General features: G+C 34.8%; 1 protein-coding gene across 7 annotated transcripts in view; it reads right to left on the minus strand.

Moving 5' to 3' along the window:
• LOC116430042 (uncharacterized) overlaps positions 1–12,198 on the minus strand; it is a 600,329-nt gene that overhangs the window by 266,127 nt on the left and 322,004 nt on the right. Inside the window, exon 1 of one of the 7 annotated variants that reach the window (XM_076372495.1) lies at positions 7,574–7,939. The exons of the other annotated variants lie outside the window; for them this stretch is intronic. The gene's annotated coding sequence lies outside the window, so the exon portion shown is untranslated. Of the gene's footprint in view, positions 1–7,573; positions 7,940–12,198 lie in introns of those variants that run through there. 7 annotated transcript variants of the gene reach the window in all.

The raw sequence follows: 12,198 nt of genomic DNA on the forward strand, positions 1-12,198 counted from the left end.
AACGATGGAAAATTATCCGCTTACTCATACCTACCATTTCCCAAAAAAGAACAAACGTACGTAAAAACTAGTCACGATTTGTTAATAAATATTTTCCATTTCAGTTTCACGAGACACGCCTGAAATTTTCATTCGAAATATTAAACAAATGTATTGTACAACTTTTTTGGTCAGCGAATAGCGTAAACAATGGTGAAACATATAAATACACAAGTTGTTAGACATTTAGTTGTGAGTAGAAAGTTCTGTACAGTTAACATTAGTCGAGGCAAAGGTTTTTAACCAAATTTCACACGAAAAATTACTTTGTTCTTAGCTGCTACGAATTTTGCCATAAACCACCTATTCGAGTGTCATTTGTGTTATTTATTTCTGCCGTGTGAAAACGCGTGGACTAAAAGTTACCACTAGACGAAGCATAAAAGCTGCTCGTACCGCAACACGTGAACGTTTGAATTTTTATTACTTACTTTAACTACATGAAAACCGTGCGTTGAAGTTACGAAAGACGAAAGCTATTCATACCGCAACTTTTAAATGTTTCAATTTCGTGAAAATAGTCGCAGATCCCATACAAATACACACGCACACAAACGGACATTAGCGGAGATTGCGTGGCCGCAAAACCGTTCTAATAATTCAATTCTTCGCATGTTTCAGTTAAATAAAACAACGAAAAGGAAAGAAACAACACACAAAACGGAACCGCCGACAATGTAAGCGTTTAAAACACTAGCAACAGCCATCGTACGTCGTTGCCGGCGCGCAACGAAAATCGACTTTAAACTTTTACGAGTCGAGATAAAAAGGAATTTAAAATATGCCAGCGCGGAAAACCCCGCGGTCGCAAGAACGTATTGATCTTCCCTCGTCTGGAATTACGAGTGGCTGGTATAATAAACGAAGGGGTGTTAAAGAATTAATGCATGATGGAGGACGGTTATTGCGGTAACCCTTGTGTAGATGATATGAGGTCATTATTGATAAGGGTAGCTTCTGCAATTCGGATTTTAAAATGTAATTTTTGTAATTTTTGTCATTTTTGCAATTTTTGTAATTTTGTAATTGCTTTGCTAATTTGCAAATACGACATTTAAAAACAGTAACAGAATAATTTATTTATAAAAATAATAGTAGTACTCGAAAATTATTCTTTTCCCTTTCTCCTCATATCACGCTGTGCATCAATATTTTGAATACAATAGCTATCAAACTCTACAATTTCCTAGGAGATTGTTTTTTCTTACTTATTGTAGGATTTGTCGTTACAAATTGGAATGTCTGAACTGGCCTATTCATAAAAACCTACTCAAATAAATAAATACTTCAGAAAATATTTTTTCCAAAGTATGTATCTGGAAATTCGATAGATATTGAAAAATATTGCAGGTTTTGCGATATTCGGTTTGGTCGGCACCAAAAGGGGAGGCACAGCAACGAAAATGAATATTAATACAAGCGAGCAAGATGAAAGCAACCTATAAATCAATTAAGGAATCCTGCCCACTGCCCCCTGTAATTACATTCGCTATTCAGTAATAGAATTACTATAGGAAGGACATACTAAAGTCCATTCAGCTATAAACAGATGCATGTGACAATCGCGATCGCATAGATGCAACAAAGTTAGATTGATATTCCTCAGAAAATATAATCTATCGCAGGATTATATGGAAAAATCTAGTGTTAATCTCACCAGAATTATCTGACATCGAAACTAACTGAATTTTACGACTTACATTTCAGTACAAGCACTATAAAATTAATTTGTTCAGGAATTTCTTAGAACAACATGTTTTCAGTCATTGTAAGAGAACACTGAAAAAATGTTCTTTTAGGTGGTAATATTGTAAATATCACATCTTAAAATGAAGAAAATATTCTGAAACAGGCATACCTCACAATTGTTTAGTAAAGCAATTTTCATTGTAACTTTTTACATACTTATTAGTGATCAATTGTAATGGCTAGACTGAGAATATTTACACACTGTATGTACATAGTTTCTTCTGACTTATAAAATATAGAAAAAACAAGAATTTCATTAATGTTTAATAATACACGCATATTATTATAAACACAATAACATCTTATATACAGAAAATAAAATTCTAAGTTATTTTCCTTTTTATAAAGAGACATCAAAAATTGTAAACTCGCATAAATATTCGCAATTTAATAATGAAGCTATTACTGTAAGCAGATAATTGAATTTTTGCTTCACAAGAAGCAGAAGGTAAATGAAAAAAAGAAAAAGTAACGCTCGTGAATGAGAAGAATGTAATCGTATTGTACGGTAACGTGAAACCGCAAATGGTGACACTAATGCGACAAAAAAATTGGAATTCAGACGGGTTGTATTACATCGTTCCTTACATGCACCAACCTTGACAATGAACAGATGTAAACTGCTTAATTTAATATGAAATTTACTGTAAATCAATTCTGTTCGAAGATAAATTCAATAGTATCGTAAAATTACGTTTTAATAGACATTTCTAAAGAAATTTTTTACTCGTCCCTTCTTAATCCACAACTTCACGCAGTTGCCAACATATTTTTCATTTATATAATTAATTTCTGTCACACTGAATACGTACATTACATTGCATAATTAATGATAAACTTCACGAACCATTTATTATCATTGAATTTACTCAAAATTCCAATTTATATCTTTATCTTCAAGCTAGTACTGAATACAAGAAAATTTACAACACTATTCACACCTAACGATAAACGAAAATCTTTAACCAAATGTTTTAACGCAAATAAGACCCATATATCGACATTTCAAGTATCGATAATCACATTTCCCTATAATTTTACACACAACATTACACACTCATAATAAATTCTTATTTTTCAAGACTAAATATCTTCTGAAATATTTTGTAACATACTATACAAATATTTTTCAATTTATTCAAACACAAACCTTCAAATATCTCGTAACTAAAAGTATATGACTTAGTCCACTTTCAAGATTAATGGCACATATAGCGACTGTCGTCTCTTGGAGAAGGGTACTTTGAAGATCCAGAAAAAAAGAAAAATAGAGAAATATTCGAAATGATTTACGACTCAAGCTGTAGAATAGCTGTCGTCCTCGCGCCTCTGCACGCACAGCTTTCGTATTATGCTGCATTTTGGGTTTCTAGCGTGGCGGAGAACGGTCCATTTCGTCAGGTGGGCTCATAGGCGACGGTCACTTTCGAATATTAGGTTTCGGGAAAAAGAATTCCCCGGCCGGCCGGTCGGTCAGTGCACCTGGTGGACCAGCCGCCCGGCAAACCAACAATCCGACGGTCGATTCTTTTCCTTTCTACAAAAGGACCTCGCAGTAGGCATCGATTCTGTGCCTCACCTTTGCCCAGAAGTCGTTTAGAGGGTTGGGGGAAGGAACAACCCTCGGCTGAAATATTCAATTCGTTGGAAGCTTTTGGCTCGTCTAAAACTTTTATATGGAACTTGTTTTCCCTTTTTTCTTTTAAGCGTGACCATTCAATATATGAAAAATTACCTCCATTTTTTAGGCTGGAATAATAGAATAGTCTTGCGTTGAATACAATTCTTTTTCAAAGATTCAAATCGACTGAATTTTCCTGTCGATTGAAAGCAAAATGTATTAATCAATGGTCGATGATTTTATTCATTTAAAACTATTATATCGAATTTGTTCGTTTTAAATACAATCGATTAATTTATTAAGTTACTTCTATTTTGTATGTTGGAGTAATAGAATTGTCTTAAGTTGAATTTAACGATTCTTTTCAGTAAATCAAATCAATTGGATTTTCTTAATTGAAGGCAAAATATAGTAATTAATTGCTGATAAGATATTTTAAAGTGAAACGACACTGGAACTGTTTATCTAAAATCTTGATATCGATTTTGTTTTCTGTATTATTTTTAATGTGATCGCTCGATATACTAAAGATTATTATTACTTTTCATAATAAATTGCTAAATTAAATCAGCCAAAAATAAAAAATAAATGCAATCATTGGAATAATAAATCAAATTGAATTTCTGTTTTTTGACACCAAAACGAGAGTATCAACTATCGGTAAAATATTTCAAAGCACGAAAGAGATACTGCTATCATTACTTACAAACGTTTTGATTTATTAAATGCTACGACTCGTTATTTTTGTACATTTATAAATTTTCTTAAGGTCCACACAATTCTTACGAATTTACTTCGAACATTTTGACCAATTTTCCATTTCCGACGTACGTATTTCTAAATCATATACATATTTTGTATATACCGTTCTTTGTTATGCTTCTCGAATTTCATTTCAAACGTATTGCAAAATCAATACAACGCTCGCAATTTATTCAAGCGCATTCAGCATTTTCTCCCTTCCGATTCCATCTGATAGCATTTTTACATTTAGAAAATTCTTGTTTAAAAAAGTCCGCTGACGTTGATTTCGTTATACGAAATCTTATATAATATAATTCAACTCAAGCAGAGTTTTGCAACGTCTAAAAATGTTGTAATCTAATAACCAAAATATATAATTAAAAAAAAGTTAAAAACTACCCGCTGAAAAAGAGGTGCAATTCAATTTCACGAATTAAATCGAAATACGGTCTTTCAACCTTTATAATCTCATAGAGCAAAACAGACACGTTCCTCGGCAAATATATATGCCACAAATAACAAACTGAAAAACTGACAAGAATAAAAATATTGTATACCATAAAGAACAAATTAAAAGAAAAAGAAATTGAAAAATTAGATATTTTTTACATCAATATTCAACTGTATTAATATTAAATAAACCCAAGTTTCGAACGTTTCCATTGAATGGACTGATCAAAAAATTGTATAACTCATTTAGAATAATTCAGTAATATAACGATTGAGTCGGTACATGAAGGAAGTTGCCCGACGGTCGCAGAATACGTTATCTACGTGAAACCAATTTACACTGGTACGTCATACGAGTAAGTTAAACTCCGAGAACAATAATATAAAATTACATTTCTCCGTACAGGGGGGCAGCGATAAAAAACGATCGTCATACGAGAAGCACACGAATCGGCGGAACAATTAAAACCCGCGAAAAAGGTCCGCAGCCCGTGAAAATTCGAAGGCGCCGTGTGGTAGATTGAATTCACCGCGAACGAGCATAATAGATTTAAATCGCGACGCGCGCATGTGCTACGTTTTGACGGCACTAGTCAAATGAAAGTTTCACCTTATCCACCATTCAAGCCCGGCCCATTCAAAGACGATTGAAAATTACATCGGCGGATGGATTTCGGTGTACACAATCAGGGAAAATCGGGGAAACATGAAAGGCCGCCGCGGCCAATAAAAAGGAGCGATACATAATAGAGGAACGCGTCACAAGACCGGGCCGATAAAAAAGTCAATAAATTCGCCGATAGGCGAACGCGAAGTTACAAAGCGACATCTGTCTATGTTTGCGGGGGTGTATGGATCCGGATGACAGGGGAAAGAACGCAAAGAAAAATAGCGCGCGGGCAACGGAATAACCGTTGCGCGAGATGCAATTCCGTTCTCGTTGATTATTCCTTTTCGCCTGTGTGTATTTTTTCGCGGTCGGGCCCCGGCTCGCAGCTCCCAGCATTTGCACATTCAGCCAATAAATTTCGAAACAGACACGCGCGCGCTGCGAGCGCTCGCCTGAAATTCTATCACCGCTCGCTGATACCCCTGATTGTTTTGTCGCTGTCGCTTCCTTACGTCTCTGCTTTCGCGGGACACGGCGAAGAAACAAGGTCTCCGCGGAACGGGTAATCGAATTTCGCGGGGAATCGATGTTTGCGAATATCATCTTTATATTCGGCGAGTTTAAGTTCCGCGAAACGTATCGCTTAAGTATTCAAGGGGTGTTCAGGAAAGTTTCAGCGCATGAAAGTTTGAGGGATGCGGGCTCGTTCGGCGTTGAGCGGCGTTGAACGGCGTTGAGCGGTCGGCCGCGTGAAAAGCTGTAAACATGGTGTCCCGAGAAAGTAATCTTGTTTACCGTGATTCTGGGTTGTGTTGGAATTAGTGGCAAGATTAATAATTAATTCGTATTTTTGGAATTGTTTTATTGCCTTTCTGAATTCTGAACTATCGATTGCTTTCTCAAACTTGATCGATAGTAATGCTTCTATCGATTTGGTGAAGAGTGTAATTCAACTTTTTAATAGGATGGAATTAATGGAAAGACTATAATTGATGTATAATATTTCTATAATTATTATATAATAAATTTCTATCAAAACCGAACCTCGTTTCTATAAGAGTAACGTTACTGAGTAATATTTGTTTCTAGAAAAAATGTGTTAATTTTAATAAGTATGTCCTACATATATAAATTATATAGTTTATGTATATAATAAATATGTGAATTTAGTAATTAAGTTCATATTAAACAGTATTAGTTTAATATTTTATTTAAAAATTTTATACCTTCCGTTAATTAAACTTCATTTCTGGTTCCGTGTGTTTTGATAAACTTCATTAACTCGTTGCCATGTGATTTCTTTTACAAATAAGCTGGACAGAAATACTTTATGGTCATGTACATGTAAAAAAATATATTTAATATGAACTCAAAGAAAATTGAGCAACCTTTCTGTTGGTTGAAGTATTTGACATTTCGATCATGAGTTTGAAAAGATATTTTAAGGCGATGAATTAAAAACAAGTATTGTATTATACTTAAATTCATCAACCCTTGGTAATCATTACTCATACTTTAGCAATAATGTTGGAACTAACTCGAAAATAACAGGATTAATTACATTTATGATATTTATGGAGTGTGTACTAAGATTATTTTTAACGACTTAATCATAAAACTAAAATCAAGTATTTTCTAAAGGGCTGCAATATATAATTATTTCAATGAAATCATGTATTGAATAATACATAATTGTAAAGAATAATATGCTTTTCTTTCATAACCTTAATATATTTATTTTTAAATGTTCAAAAATTCATATTAATATTTCTAATATCAAAATATTATTTTTTATATTTTGTACGTACGTACTTCCAACCTATTAAGTATTTTGATTAAAATACTGAATTTTTTCTCTGAATTGACACGGTAAATAACGTTCTCTTTAAAAATTTTCCACTGAGTAAAAAATTCGACTCGAATTTCCAAACCTATACATAATTATCAACTTAAAACACGAATATGTAAACAAAACCTTTAATTCGGAGAAAACACAATCATTAACTCCAAAAGTTATTTAAGTAAAATTCTAAATATTATTCCAACCAAAAAATGATTACAAATATTAAGTAAACACATCTTCTCCTGCTTTTTAAACCTCTCACGCACAAAATTCAGTTCGACCATTCGATTAGCGGGGAGAATTAAAAAATCAAGTGTCGCTTCAGGAGAAAATTAAATTTCACGACGTCCGAGTTATTAATCCCAACCAAGCAGTAAACATTGACGTCCACTTGCACTAGTCCTTACTTGTATATTATTGTACAACTTAATACATAAAAATTTCTTGAATTTCGAGCGCTGTCGCCAAGTCAGGGCGCCTCCAAACATTTAATGATATAATTATAATAAGTTCTCACCGTGAGCCTCTCCCAAATTGATGGAAATCAACAGTTGCACGTAACTTAAACTAAAGTGTTCCACTACACTCATTATCCACTGCACTCACTTTAGAAACGAACTTAACTTCGAACAAAAGGCACTCACTGGAAACACTGTTGTTCACTGTAAGATGCGCCAGGACCGAATTTTGTCATCTCTCATACGGCCTAATTTGTAGAATGAATTAACTTGACCAACTTCCACCGGAATTTACTCCTTTTAAAGCACGTGAACACTGAATTTTAAGCGGTAAACAATAGTCGGCGGACTTGAAATGAAAAGGTACTAAATATATCCACTAAAATCGGCACTTTCTTGGACGTAAACAAGCGTACCCCACGAGAACCGCGTTCCAAGTAACGGGTCCATGGCGGCGCACACCAACGCAACGCGATCGTTTGACTACAGCGCCATCTATCGATGCGGGAGATCGACCCTGATCGACGCATCTGAGTCTGCACGAGAGGCACGCAACAAAAGACGAAGAAGTAGGAGAAAGTGAGAGAAGACTAACAAAATATTTACTCTAAAATATTATATTTATTAATGTATATATAGCATCAAGATTTATTTATATAAATATATTAATATGCTAAATTTGTAGAATTTAACACAATAATTGTAATAGAAGAATAATTGTAATCCCTGGCAATTTCTTTTGCAGCTGTACTTACTAACATTAGTGTATTATGCGATAATAATTAATTAAAAGAATGAGAGCTTTTATGTTTATAATAAGTTACTTTAATTATTGGGTATTTGATACGACAAAAATAGTATTTCATATTAACTGAAAATAAAGGAATAATATTTATAGTTATTAAATTTTATGTGAAAACTTCTTTACGAATTTGACTCGATATTGTAAGGCAAGCAATTAAATATGGTGTCAAAGTCTTTTCTTGCTTTGTACGTATATAAAACAAAACATCTGCTTATTGTTTCTATTCCTGCCAAATCGGTTGTAGTTACTCTAGATAATGGACTTTCCATTTCATACGATATTAAATCCTTCTCTTGTACGAATGAGGCAATACAGGCAGTTTGTAAAGGTTGCAAACTGTTCTTGAACTGCTATTGAGGATTTCCTCGATAGAGAACCACTTTCCTGTCCAATGTAGTTTTGGGCACGTTAACAGCTGCAGCTGTCTTACGATATGCGTTGAAGCTCTTCAGTTTAATTTAGTCCTCCGATCTTTTTTTCGTTCGAACATTATAACAGAAACTATTTACAAAAATATCTCCATGTTGCCATAAATGTTACATCGAGACTAATACAATGGTATTCACCTATATCTTTTCATAAATAACATACATAAGCAGCTTAATTCCTCGCCCTGTGATTTATTTCTTAACTATGATCAATACTACTACTTTATTGTTAATATTTGTTTAAGAACAGAAGAGTTTTTTATGCTAATCCTATGTCTACGTTTACTCGAAAGGTGAACGATTGATCATAGAAAAGTAATATCTAATTTATATTTAAAAAAGAATAAATATTGAAGTTATATGTATGTCAAAAGTTTATGAGGTCGGTAGTTGGAATTAATATTTATAATTTTGCAACGTTTCAGCGATTAATGATGTGTTGCTCAATTGTATAAGAGGATGTTTCGTTACACGAATACAATCAAGTATCTATTTGTTTTATGTTTACAGCTTTATATGTATGCCGTAATTATTCGAACAGAAATTGTATTTGTTTTACAATATGCACTCACGAACAAACGTATTGGCGCGGAACAAATTTTCCAGTAAAATTATGTGTTAAATGTACGATTCTTTGTTTAATTTTATTATGAAGTTAAACTTCAATGAAAAAATTTAAATTTATCGTTATTTATTATCGTTTTATAGGTACACAATAAAAATAAACAATGCAAAAAATGATATAAATTTGTGTTCTACAAAATACAAGTATTGGCAGACTTCCTAGTTTGCAGTATAAATTTGTTGATAAAACTTTCCTATTTATTATATTTTTTAAACGATTGTAAATCATATCTATTAAACTGTGGGTTATTATTTGGTTTTCACTATTTATAACTCGGCTAAAGGAAGATATAATTTTTTTAACTTTAAACTTGTTCAAATATAATAACAGTTTATGTATTAAATATATAAATGAATGAACCATGTTTTTTCAGCTAACTATATCGGATTTTAACATATCTAATTTATTCATTCTATAATACAAAAACTTTCAGCAAAATTATTCCTTTAAACATATTTAATATATGTATAAATGCTATAAATGCATAAAATTCGCGGTCGTATAATATAATCCAGAAAAAATTAATGGAAAATAGTGTCACATTGTTTCTACAATAACTTAGAAAATATTTCAATCGAAAGTGTAAGCAATTACACAAGTAACCAGACAGCGTCACACGAGTCAACAAACTATTCAATTACACAATACTAATTCACTCAACTAACAAGTCACAGAAACCCAATCGCATTAACATTTTCCGAAAGAAACTCGAAGCGCTCGCCTCTTAAAGGAAATCGATTCTTTGAAGGATCTCTTTGTACCTGTTCTTATATACTGTGTTCTATACGAATCGAATACGATTGCCGTTTTACAGGTCTCATCCCGATCGTATCGGAACAACCATATCGCAGATAACCATTGACGTCACCATTCAGATATTCGGTCCCGCGGATATCCGGGTACTCGAGGTCTCGCCTAAGTACCATTCGAGATGATCGGCTACCATTCGGCCGGGGTCGCGAACGGTCGGGCAAAAGCGAAGCGGAAGTTAATCGACGGTGGATCCCTTTTTATCGGCTCCCGGGCATTTTGTTCGGGCGAGATAAAATCATTTAAAGAAACGACGACGACGCCGGATTCCGCCAGTTATCGATGGAATTTCGTTTTCTTCCGGCTGGATCCTCGAAAAACGTTTGAGGAATAGAGTCCCCGCGTCGTGCCGGTCTGCGAATAAAACGCGGGAGTGACCGGGTAGGGAGGCTGAAGCGGCCTACCGAACGTACCAGGCGGATTGGGAGCGGCCATTGCGGCCGTACGCCGACTATACATACGTACGTACATACATACGTCGACTTTAAAAGAGAAAAGTCGGGGAAAATGGAAGACCCGGGCTAGATCGATGGGTGCCAGAAAAATGTGCACCGAAATTTATATAACGAGGAATTCCATTATGCCGGGGCTCCCCGATACCCTTGGAGCCTAGCGGCGATGCCGATGTATCGGAATATCGAACGGCGTGCTTCATCGACCGAGATAAGATCCGTTTACATTTCGAACCCTCTCCCTCCGAGGCCGGGCTAGAGACTCAACTTCCTTCGTGGTGGTGCATGAATCACGACACTGTCGTAATTTAACCGAAAACCAATTTTTCGTTTCGCCAGCGCCCACCGACTCCCCGCTCCTTAAAGCGGATCTTTGTGGTGGTCGTTGTCTGCCGGATCCGGCCGCCGGCCATGCTATATAATAGAGGACGCCTAGACGGTCAAGGTAGAACAATGAGTAATGCGGCCGGCAGATTCTCGTGGAGCACCGTTTAGAAGTCGATTCTACTTGTAAAGGGGTGGACGTCTTAGTTTGTAGCTTCTTTTTCTTGCCTTTTTTCCTTGATAAACCGGGGTCAATGCCGGAGACGCGGGAAAATGAGCAGTCCGGGGACGCTGATGAAAACCTGGCCTGGCTGAAAGGGAAGGAAGATCGACCACATTACAATACCTTGAAGTGTATTGACCAAACAATTACCGGTCTATTTTAATTAAATCCTCCCTGATGTTTTTGATCGTTCAACGGCAACAAATCTTTCAGTCGAAACGACGCTTGTCGGAAAATTCGTTCGGAGAGGCGAGTTGGTGAATGTCGGTAAGTGCGCGCGGTGTGTTCGTATTGTTAGAAAGTAATTGGAAAGATGTAGATTTGAATAGAAATTGTTTTTATTCGTCGTTTTTATCGTAAGCTGTAATCTTACGATACTATATTTTCAGTTTTAAGAGAATTGTTTATTGAAAAATAAATACCTGAAATAAAAAATAAAATTTAAATATTGAGGAAAATGAGTTAGAATACAAACAAATTTTGTTGTTTTGTGCTTTCGTGTAGGCCATAAACTCGAATAATCCATAGTCTAAATATGAAGCAGGAAGCTTTGCTTCAGCGGAAATTCAATTATTCACTGTACCATAGAATTAATCGCCGTTATTATGGATATAAACAACGAAACAATTAATCGTTGCTGACAGGTTTACGGGACACAGCGATGATTCAATGTGTTTTAGGAAATGATACGAGGTCATTCCACTACTTCAGCAGTTGGCTAACGTTTCCTAGGCAATAAGTGGAACAGTTGCATCTGTCACGCGAGTATTTTGTGTATCCCTACTGACTCGTCTCGACAAACGAATCATAGTGCCCAGTAACGAACGAGCTTTGTAACTCATATTGATATCAAACTTTCCTGGAACAGAGAGTGCATTTAAAATAATTGTAAAAAATAAAAAAACATATGTCTCCCTTATTTTTGAAATGTATGTACTAATCTCACACTGCACTAAAAAAGGTAATATTTACAACATATTATCTGATTAAGAATAATACCACAGAAAATGTAAAAGA

This window comes from Nomia melanderi, chromosome 1, assembly GCF_051020985.1.
Source record: "Nomia melanderi isolate GNS246 chromosome 1, iyNomMela1, whole genome shotgun sequence".
Lineage (NCBI taxonomy): Eukaryota > Metazoa > Arthropoda > Insecta > Hymenoptera > Halictidae > Nomia > Nomia melanderi.